Source organism: Anneissia japonica, unplaced genomic scaffold (assembly GCF_011630105.1).
Source record: "Anneissia japonica isolate Jap-2015-1 unplaced genomic scaffold, ASM1163010v1 scaffold199_len4679917_cov187, whole genome shotgun sequence".
NCBI classification, from domain to species: Eukaryota; Metazoa; Echinodermata; class Crinoidea; order Comatulida; family Comatulidae; genus Anneissia; species Anneissia japonica.
Genome location: NW_022686322.1, coordinates 1,338,781 through 1,349,394, shown reverse-complemented (window position 1 = coordinate 1,349,394; position 10,614 = coordinate 1,338,781). Strand labels below are relative to the sequence as shown.

General features: G+C 32.4%; 1 protein-coding gene across 4 annotated transcripts in view; it reads right to left on the bottom strand.

The window, feature by feature from the left end:
* LOC117115218 (serine/threonine-protein kinase ULK4-like) overlaps positions 1-10,614 on the bottom strand; it is a gene marked incomplete at its 3' end in the record, with an annotated part of 111,104 nt that overhangs the window by 63,921 nt on the left and 36,569 nt on the right.

Sequence of the window (10,614 nt, the reverse complement as noted above, 5' to 3'; positions counted from 1 at the left end):
CTCAAACAGGGAAATACTTATATGTTTGAGTGATGAGACTTGCTGCTGATTGGTTGAAAACTAAACAAAGGCTGAGCCTACCAGTGAAAAGCTATACAAAAGCTAAAATTCACGGTCTGAATAGAAGGGCGGGGCGTGGCTAGAAAGCCAAGACAGTGGCATTGTTATTCATAAATTGGTGATGAAATCTTTAAATCTGCCTTTCATCTACCTTATCTTGTTTTCATTCACAACATTATGATTACTTTTCGACCCAACTGGAGTGAATTAGACAACCAAATCCCAAAGCTATATTTTAAACTGAACTTGTGACGAAGAAGTTAAATCCTATGTATATCATTTCAAATGATATCCCCAATGAATAGTACCATCCTTTACTATGAACTCTCATTAAAAAACAAGCACCACCGTAAACCAATTAATAAATCCTATATATTAACGTACTCACTAAAATGGCCCAGCACACACTAATTAAGCTTCCATATAATTAATGTTTAAGTAAATACTAATTTCCTAGAAAACATATTAATTACCCTTTCACAAAATTTGGTGCATTTTTTTTGTGTAATCCTACTTAGTACGTTTATTATTAAGTCACGTTGCATGGTCATAGATACGTTAACCCCAGCATGTCCTTTAGCGGACGTTTTAATTACTAGTCTGTTGTCGACAACATAAATGCATAAGAATAAACAAAAGTAAAAAAAAACAAAAAAAAAAACAAGTGAATTAATAATGAATGACTGACGTAATTCAATGAGTGCATACAAAAATAAGTGAGAGAAAAGAATGAATAAATTAACTAAGAATGAGTTAATGCATAGTGATGTTTACTTCAGATTTGGAATGTGTGCACGCCTTGACATATTCAGAAGCGTGGGTATAGTGCTTCGTAACCTCAAAGAAAGGCGCAATAGAGACAAGTTTAATACAGTAACATAACTACAATTGCTTCACGCTTTGTGTATACAATTCTAACACTCATAAAACGACTAGCAAAGAAATTAACACTGTAGCAGTGATAATAACTATTCATAAACAAATTTCCCGTGAGAAATCTGTTAACGAAAAATGAGGGTCAATGAGAACTTCCGATGCGATATCATACACAAGTGACATTTGATATAACTTGATGTAGATTGCAATGCAGTCCGCACTGGGTCTGCATAATACAAACAGTGTATTTAATGAAATTATTATTATTCAATTACTACAGAAAACACAGCCCTAAACTTATGTTAGTGGATCGTATATAATGAATAGTAGGGTGTCCTTGAATGAATGAATGAATGAATGAATGCATGAATGAACTGATGCAAAAAATGAATTAATGAATTAATTTAATAATTAATAGTATGCATGAATGGCATAATGAAATATAAACAATATCAATGACTACAGAGATGAACAAGAATGATCGAACAAGAGTGAATGAAAGACGATGGATAATGTATTAAGAAATGAATAAAAGAATTAAATGATGGGATAAATGGATATAGGGGTCAATTAATGAATGCCTGAAAGACAAGATATGACATTATTGAATGAAAAAAAATTGTGAATGTATGCAATTTATGTTTGATTATAAAATAGTTTATAACAAATTATTATAAAAAACACTGTAATCCATTTAAAGGAAAGTTATTTGGAAAGACTGAATGATCTGCCAACTTTCACAAGATAAAGAATAACATTAATAGCAGGGATAATGTCACAGACATTAACATTATTATCATCATAAAAAGATACAAGACTTCCAAACCAGATTGGAGGGGTGGGAGAGAAGTTGGAAAAACAAAGGTTTGTACAATACAGTGAAACATTGAAACTCTGTATGCTGGATTATAATTTTATATACCTTTATAATCCAAAAATTCTATCGTTCCACTTAATTGCACTAATACAAGAGGAAAAGCCTACCATAGCAAAGAGTGGAGATACAGAGACAAAAGGAAAGAGCTATGCTGTTCCATTTTATTTCTAATGTCAGAATACATTAATTTAATTTGTCTAATTTTAGTCGAGTTGAAATGACTTCTTATTTTGGCATTCAAGGGCCATCTTTGGCAAACAGTTTTTGACCTAGTCCTCAATAGCTACTTGAAGTCTCTCTTAGAGAGAACATTCGCATGCCTAGAGTCTCCTTACAACATGACTAAGCCATCGGAATGCGAGTGAAAATCAGTTTGCGTACTAAAGGCATTGTGAAGGTATTTAAAACTCAAGGGTTTCAACTTTTTTAATTAACTGGCTTTGTAGAATATCCTAAAATTTACATTACTCATAAAATCTGGAATTTTTATCCCTTTTCATGAAATCAAAAGAAAACAAACTGAAATTGTTTTAATAATATTATTAGTTCAAAATCAAAACATAAATATGCCTACACGCTCGATTACACCTAACCATAATACTGTAATCATTCTTGTATGTTAATTAACACATGGACATACAAGACTGCAAAAAAGAAAAGCAATTTTTCTTGGTTTCATTTTCTAATGGGAAATTAACATTATAATAAATTGCAAACAGGTAAATATAAAAGGATATCTGGATTTTCAAGATTGTTGTGATAATATTATTAAAGGTGACCTAAAACCATGTTATGTTCACAGTACTACTGTTACAAACCAAAACTGAGAAAGTACACAACAGTTCACAGAGGAAATATCGTCTTATGGAATGTCATCAAGTTACAATCAAATATTATTAACAGTCCTGAGATATTTAATTATGATATAATAGTTATTAATGGACATTTGAAAGTACTTCACAAATATTTTATATTCAAGTTTAATCATTTTATAGCATTCAGCAAATGAACTGTTTTTTTTTTGTTTAATTTTTTGTATCATTAAATCAAATTATATATATTGTTGACCACCTTCTACACAGTTTCTCATTTTATTTTACTTTACTTATTTACTATAAATTCAATAAAAAATATACCATGACTGAACATCATTTTCTACAAATACAGATTTTTAACATCTTTAATAGTGTAAAAATAAAAAATAATATAAAATCAAAGTTGTTTTATCATAGGTTCAATAAAAAATAAATACACCATGATTAAACATTATTTTCTACAAATGTATGTTTCAACATCTTTAATAATGTCACAATAATAAATAGAAATAGAGATAATATAAATTTAAAGTTGTTTTCAAATTTAAGGAACTAAAAAACTAAGTAAAAAATAGGAATACAACAATATTTATGAACATCTGAAATTGAATTGTATGATAAAAAACCAATAATATTCTTCAAAAAATGTTGATCTCATTAATTTATTGCTTGTAATACTTTTTTCAGTGATTTTTTTGCGGTCGTTGCATCATGGTAAGATCAATACAGCATAAAAAACTAGAGCAGAATCAGTGTGTCATGACCGGAAGAAAAAGCGCATATCAAATGCTAGCATCGGGAGGATGTGGATATAAAATTTTGAAACACCTTACGCGGAACTTTCTAAAAAGTGAAAGAATTTTCAGATTTTTTTAGAAAAACGGATATTATTGTGTTTTTAAAAAAGTAAGTTCTGTCAGAAAGATATTTGGTGTCCCAAGCGAATACAATGAAGGAAGTGGGACTACAAGGATGTTTGGGCAAAACAGAGATCAATTTTATGATTTTCTGTTTAATCCATAATTCTTGGCCACAGATATATAAAATGTTAAAAATAAACTTGTGTTTGTCACTATCCAATACTACAGTAAAATATACATAAACAATACTTTAAATAATGAGAAAAGTGATCTCAAAAACAAAAACCCTCATATCATAAAACATAATCTGGCAACAAATATTATAAATAAACATAATACAATAAATAATAATAACAATAATTTATAAAGTGCCAATATACAAAAGACGCTGTGCATGTTTAGACGTTAAAAAGGTGAGTTTTGAGTATAGGTCTTAAAAAATAGCAACTGAGGGTGATTTGGTAATGTGTTCAGGGTGGGAGTTCCAAAGAGAGGCAGCTGCAAATAAAAATTATCTGTGGCCATATGATTTGGTGTTAAGAACAATGAGCAGATTAAGGTCAGAAGAATGGAGGAGGATAAAGAGACATACTTAGGAAGGAGATCAAGTAGGTAAGTGGGCTGTTGGAGTTTGTCACCACTCAATACTCAATACTATAAAATACATGAATGTTTTTAAATGAGAAAAATGTATCGTCTCCATTGGAAATTCAATGCCAAGACCTTCCTATCACAAAACAATCTGCCTCCGTTTTTTATTAATAAATTATGTTTGTCCCTATCTAATATTATAATAAAATACACAAACACTAAACGCTTAAAAAAAAAAAAAAAAAAAACAAACCCAAAACCAATAAAAAAAAAAAAAAAAAAAAAAAAAAACAGAAAAAACACCATCTATATATCATCATCTACATAATTTTCTTGCATCTTATTTTCATTGTCAATACACAGCAGCTCGCCAACAAACACCATTCTGAGCCTAAAACTCAATCAAACTTTGCAGGTGGCCATGCAAAATTTGAATATGTGTGCGTCCAGGCGGGAACACAATAGACTGACGTAAAAACAGAGATTTGGAAGCGATGGGCAGGAAAACATGCCAAATTGCACACTTTAACACACTTCATAATCAACAAACTCAAGGCATTTATAAAGGTCACCCTGGCCGATCGGCGTGACTAGGTAGCGTGGCTTCAGAGGGGAGACTGAAAATTTATTTTATTTAGAGCTATTAGTATTATACAAGTGCAAGTACATACAAGACATAGCATTAATTAAAACGACCAAACAGTTCAATTAAATAGGCAGGTAGGACTTATTGTTGGTATATTTCTAATCATTTAATTTTCATATGTGCGATATGTATTATGATCGATTGAAGTTCTTTGGTTTCTCAAGATATAACGAAAATACAGTTAAAGTTTACATAAAAAACAAAAAAACTTCAGAAACAAAGATGAACAATAAAGTAAAGGAGGGGCGGGGGCTTAAGTCCCCCCACCGGACAGGTCAAAGCCCCCCCCCCTGCCTGACAAAGCTCTTCGGGCAGTCAGACCATAAAACATATAAAAATAGGCCCATACCAAGCCAGCACGTCTGTCACAGTCTGAGAGTGCCATTTTCGGCCATCCAAAGGTTGATATTCTTTTAAAAAAAACTCATTTGGGAGGGGGGAAACCCCTCTCATCCTCTTCCCACAGCTCGAGCCTACGAGCTCAAGTCCCCCTGTCGGACAACTTAGCAGCCCCCCCACCCCAGAAAATATATCCTAGAGCCGCCACTGATTTTAACTGGAAGAACAAAGTACTCTCCTTCATCCAGCTGATACGCCCGTTTGCAGAAGCAGCCCACACCGAAGTTGGCACGAATTCAAAAACAAGAACACAATGCAACATATTTGCTGGTCACTCACTGCACCCGATGATCATCAGCTGACACGAACGCAATGCCACAATGCGAACAACAGATCGTTTTATCGGACGATCCATTCAGACTGCCACCAAAAATCAGTAGACACGGGGAGCGGAGTTGGATTCGTTGTGCGACATTTTTACGATTGTCGTGCAACAGTGAGTGTCCAATTTTACATGTTCTTGAAATGATGGAATATCACATTAAACAGACATTAATGCATGATTTCAGTTTTGTAATTAACATCCTTAGTGATCATCGCTTGAGACGTCCAATTAGTAAATGCGATAAGGTGCACAAAACTGATCTTTATTATTGACAATCCTTTCAGTCTTTCATTGCCTATCAGCAGACAGTGCTGCATTGTCAAAAACTTACCGGGAGATTAGTTGGCAGTGTTAAAAATTTTTGATTGACCATCACTGTAAAGTTGGAGAAAGTTTTTAATTAAAAAAAAAGATTCTTTGGCATATTATTAATGCTCAACCCAAAATCGGTCAATTATACCAGATGAACTATGGTAGTCTAATGGATTGATTCCAAGTGTACCCATATCTTATCCAATTTACAACTACTGACCAATACCCATATATCAGTAACCTACTTTTGAAAATCTTCATGACTATGTGATTTTTATGATAGTATGAAATGTACTACCATATATACTCGGGTACAAGTCAACCTGTGTAAAAACGACCTCCAAGTTCGTTCAATTCATGGACAATTTTTGTATGTCGACTCCTGTTTCATCATCAGAATTCCTACTTTTTTCTGTTTTTTATGGTCTTGATACTGTATCCAACTAGCAAAAAAACCAAATGCAAGGCTAGTCTTCCAAAATAATACCACTTTATGAGTTTTTAAATGTTCATCAAAATGTTACTCGATTGCAGTAGTAAATTCGCACATTAAGTGCCATCCGCACATAAGACGAACATGATTTAATAAATCTAAAATTTGTATGTCGTGCACACGACACTGTTTTTCAATTATAATTTGCTATTTTGAGATTCATCTTATACGTGAGTATATACAAAATTATTATACGAAACACAGCATCGATTTTTTTTCCCATAAGGCAATCTACTCATCAAAATACTTCTGCACTTTCTCACGATCATTTACTCTCATAACAAAAACCATTTTCTACTTTCTCAAATAATGGGCAGCTACTGATGTTTACCCATGCCTTTACCCGCAATGCCTATCATTCTCTGTCTAATTTGTTGGCACTTTACCACATCCAATCACTATCAGCATTTAGTTAATAAACTGCAAAATTCAATATTTAAATTCCTCACTAAACATTGTTTTAAGTACATAAGCATCCAATAGTACATACAGAACATTATTCAATATTTTCTTGGCTTAATACCAAGAGGCACATATATACCAATCTTTATAGAGCTTATATATCTTATATAATACACACACACCGCAAGGTTTGTTTACTCATGTGACATAGTGGGTATGAAGAATTTACAGTGTGGTCAGTGTGAAAGTATAGGAAAAAGTAATGCTATGGTTGCGAAAAACAACCGTCCACTGATAATATGAGAAATAAATGGCAAGGAAAGGCAATACGATTGTTCAAATGAGATTAGATTATATTTTTTTGATAGGCCTGAGATAAGTTTGTTTAATTGTCAAAATCTCGGTCAGAATCATTTTACAATGATATTTGAAATAATTCCAATGAAATATTATATTTCACAAGTGGCAATACTAACAACGGAAAATATCATGTTGGCCGTTTTTATGTCTGACAACAGAACCTAAATCAAGGTAAGGCCTAAACCTAGCAGTGTTGGATAGGCTAATGTTTCCAGTGGCTATAATATTTCTTTGCAGACCTATCGCAAACATAAACAAATCATCCGCATTATTTCTTGTGTGGAACACAAAAAAATCAAATTACAGTCTTATTTTACATTTTTTTTTATGTTTAGGAATGTCTAAATTAAGTTAAACTGGCAATATCGTATTATATTTATAAATCTTTATATAAAAATCAGATTTTTCTTAAGAACTGAAATTTTGCTGGGAATTGTAGTTTCTTTAATTGAAATGGTTCTTATAACATGGAGCTGTATACACTCTCTCTTGTCAACATACCAAAGATAAAGACCTCTTTCAAGTTATTGACAAGTGAATACAAATTTTAAAAAGCGTTTTAACTCAACTTATACCTTTAGGGTTTTGTTGACAGATTTAATATTGAAACTTTCCGGGAATGGGGCTATTACAAGATCATCTCAAAAAAGTTGGTAAAAAACCTAACTTTTAAATATACGGTACTTCAATTAATATATTATCCCTTAAACATAGTTTGCCCTTAAATTATACACAAAAGCAATACATACTTTTTACAAACACAAATGCTATTGTACTAATCAAAGACTTCAACTTTTACACATTTACTCACCCCTCCAGTTTATTAAATGTAATTCATTATTTGGCACTATCACTTGTAATGCACAGCCCTAGGATACTTATGAATATTTTGTTTCATTTTAACGCATTGCGCCCAGGATGGTAATTGTGATTTCTATATTTACAATAATGAAATATTAACACCTCCAGGGATAAGTATTATTAGGTATCAAGCTGCACTGTGTGTGTGACTATTATACTCTTACTTAAATTTTAAAATAAACAGAATGTGAAACAAATTTGTGTTTTCGAGATCAACAATCAAATACCTATATATTTATATATTATCTATTATTTATCTATAATCATTTATAGTGTGCTATTGCCAACTGATTCATAGTGCCAAGTATAAAATTCAATGTAAAAACTAAAGTTTCGGATCCTGATTAATACAGTTTACAAAAGAATTTGAACAAAAAACCGTTTCTATTCCTTAAACTAAACCTATTCTTTATTAAAACACACATACTGGTAGATACAGAATATAGGGGAAACACCATAACAAATTGTTGACAATGTTCTAATGAAAAACAAAACTTAAAAAACCAATTACCGTATGGTTTCACAATTTTTATTTTTTGGAGTTACATTACACATTTTCTGTTTACAATTAATTAGGGCATATTCTGGTTAAAAGTAAAAAAATGCAATGATTAACTAATTTGAAATAAAAAACACAATAGCTGGTTCACGTCGAACTTATATCTAGATATAGATCCACTTAAAGCCCCATTCCCGGCAAAATTTCACTAAAAATGACTTTTTTTAGAAAATATGCATTTGCATTACTCCAATTATTATAAATCATGGAAAAATATTGGCATGAATTTTAGTTTTACGCAAAAGAATAAAAAAATGAGAAATACAGACTATTTCTCATAAAATATTACCATTTTCTCGACGAATTCATCGTTACTAGGCAAATTCAGAGGTTGTAGATCGCATCCACTGGAATACTCTCGCTTTTATGTATACTTTATACAGTCAATAAAGTGCGCCCTCTCTAATGAGATTAGTTTTTGTATTTCGCATCTCGCACAATGCGGTCGTTCTGTTAGGCTGAGATATGTTTGTTTAAGTGTCATCTCAGTCAGAATCAGTTTTTTAACAAATTTGAAATAATTCCTATGAAATATTATATTTCACAAGTGTCAATACTAGCAACGGAAAATATCATTCGGCCGTTTTTATGTGTGATAACAGAACCTAAATCGAGGTAAGGCTAGGCCTAGCCTAGCAGCGTTGGATAGGCTAATGTTTTCGGCGCCTACGATATTTTTTCTCACGACCTATCGCAAAATCAACATGAAAAATTCATCCGCATTTATTTTTTGTGTGGAACACAAAAAAATCAAATTTCAGTCTTATTTTACATTTTTTTCATTCTTAGGAATGTCTAAATTCATTTAAACTAGCAATTCCGTATTATATTTATAAATCTTTATAACATTATACAAATATTAGATTTTTCTTAAAAACTGAAATTTTGCCGGGAATGGGGCTTTAACTAGTTAAAAGTTCGACGTGAACCACTCAATTATAGCTAGATAAAGGAATTAAGTCACTTAAGTTAAGTGACTTAACTTTACTAGAATAACGGTAAATTAACTTGCTTAACGGTAAAGTTGGCTCGGATTACAAGGACACGATTACGTAATGTAGGCATCTAAGCCAGCGTTGTTGTATTGTACCACCATTATCATCTTTTGGCTGGCAACAACGTACTCCAACAATGTCAACAACAGCATCAAAGTAGTCTCATTAGTCTGGTTTTTAGAAATTATTTGTAATATTATGGGTAAAAACCCAAACGTCCGTTTTACGAATAGTCGATATTACCAATGACCTTTGCCCTTTGCATCATCGACCAAGTAATAACGTTAAAAAGTCCGATTGCGTACGTTTTTCAAAGTGATATGTATATTTTTCTTAATAATTAAATCAGATTTGTTGTATTTGTTTATTGACAATTCAATCTTTTCCATTTCTGCTATAATAGTCGCTATTAATTAAGTTTCAACGAACTACCACCAACGCCAGTCGTTAAAATGAGCGCACGTTTACGATGACGAAATAAAAAAGTGTGTGGAAGTCAGCAACTTATTTGACACCGCGAAGCTTGGTTTTCGTGAAGTGCATGTAAACAACACAATTGAGCGGTCTAAAAACTACAAAACAGGACAGAAAGATCCATAAAGTATACAGACGATTTAATGAAAATTAAAACAATATTTTGTTAAATGGAAGAATGCTAGCTAGCGATTAAAATAATTCGTTTTTTATCGAAGGTAAAATTAGCTAGGGCCTAGCCTAGAGAATCTTTTAGATTGCGATAGAACACGCTGCTGCACTATCGTTGGTTCGTACTGGTCGGCTAGGTTAGGTAGTGGAAATTCACACCTTCTCTACAGTAGTTTACAATTCCGTGTGATGTCGACGGCCTGAAACTGGTTGGCTGTTTATCTGGCTCTAACTTGGCATCGAACGCAATTAGGGGATTATCGTATCATGTTTCAAGACGTGTATACCTAGATATAGTTCAACGTGAACCAGGCTAATGTCCACCAGACATTTTATCATTTTATCATTGTGTTTTTCATTTCTATTTTGACTGGGAAGCCTCAGGATACAAACCTACGGGTTTAGAGGGTGATCTTCTTTCCTTCATTTTGTCCTCTTTTTCTTCTTGGTTCTTTACTGATGTACTGTCCACTTGTCCTTGTAACCTTGTTCCCGTTTCCTGTTTTTCCTTGTTTGTTTTTCCCTCAATTTGTTTTTT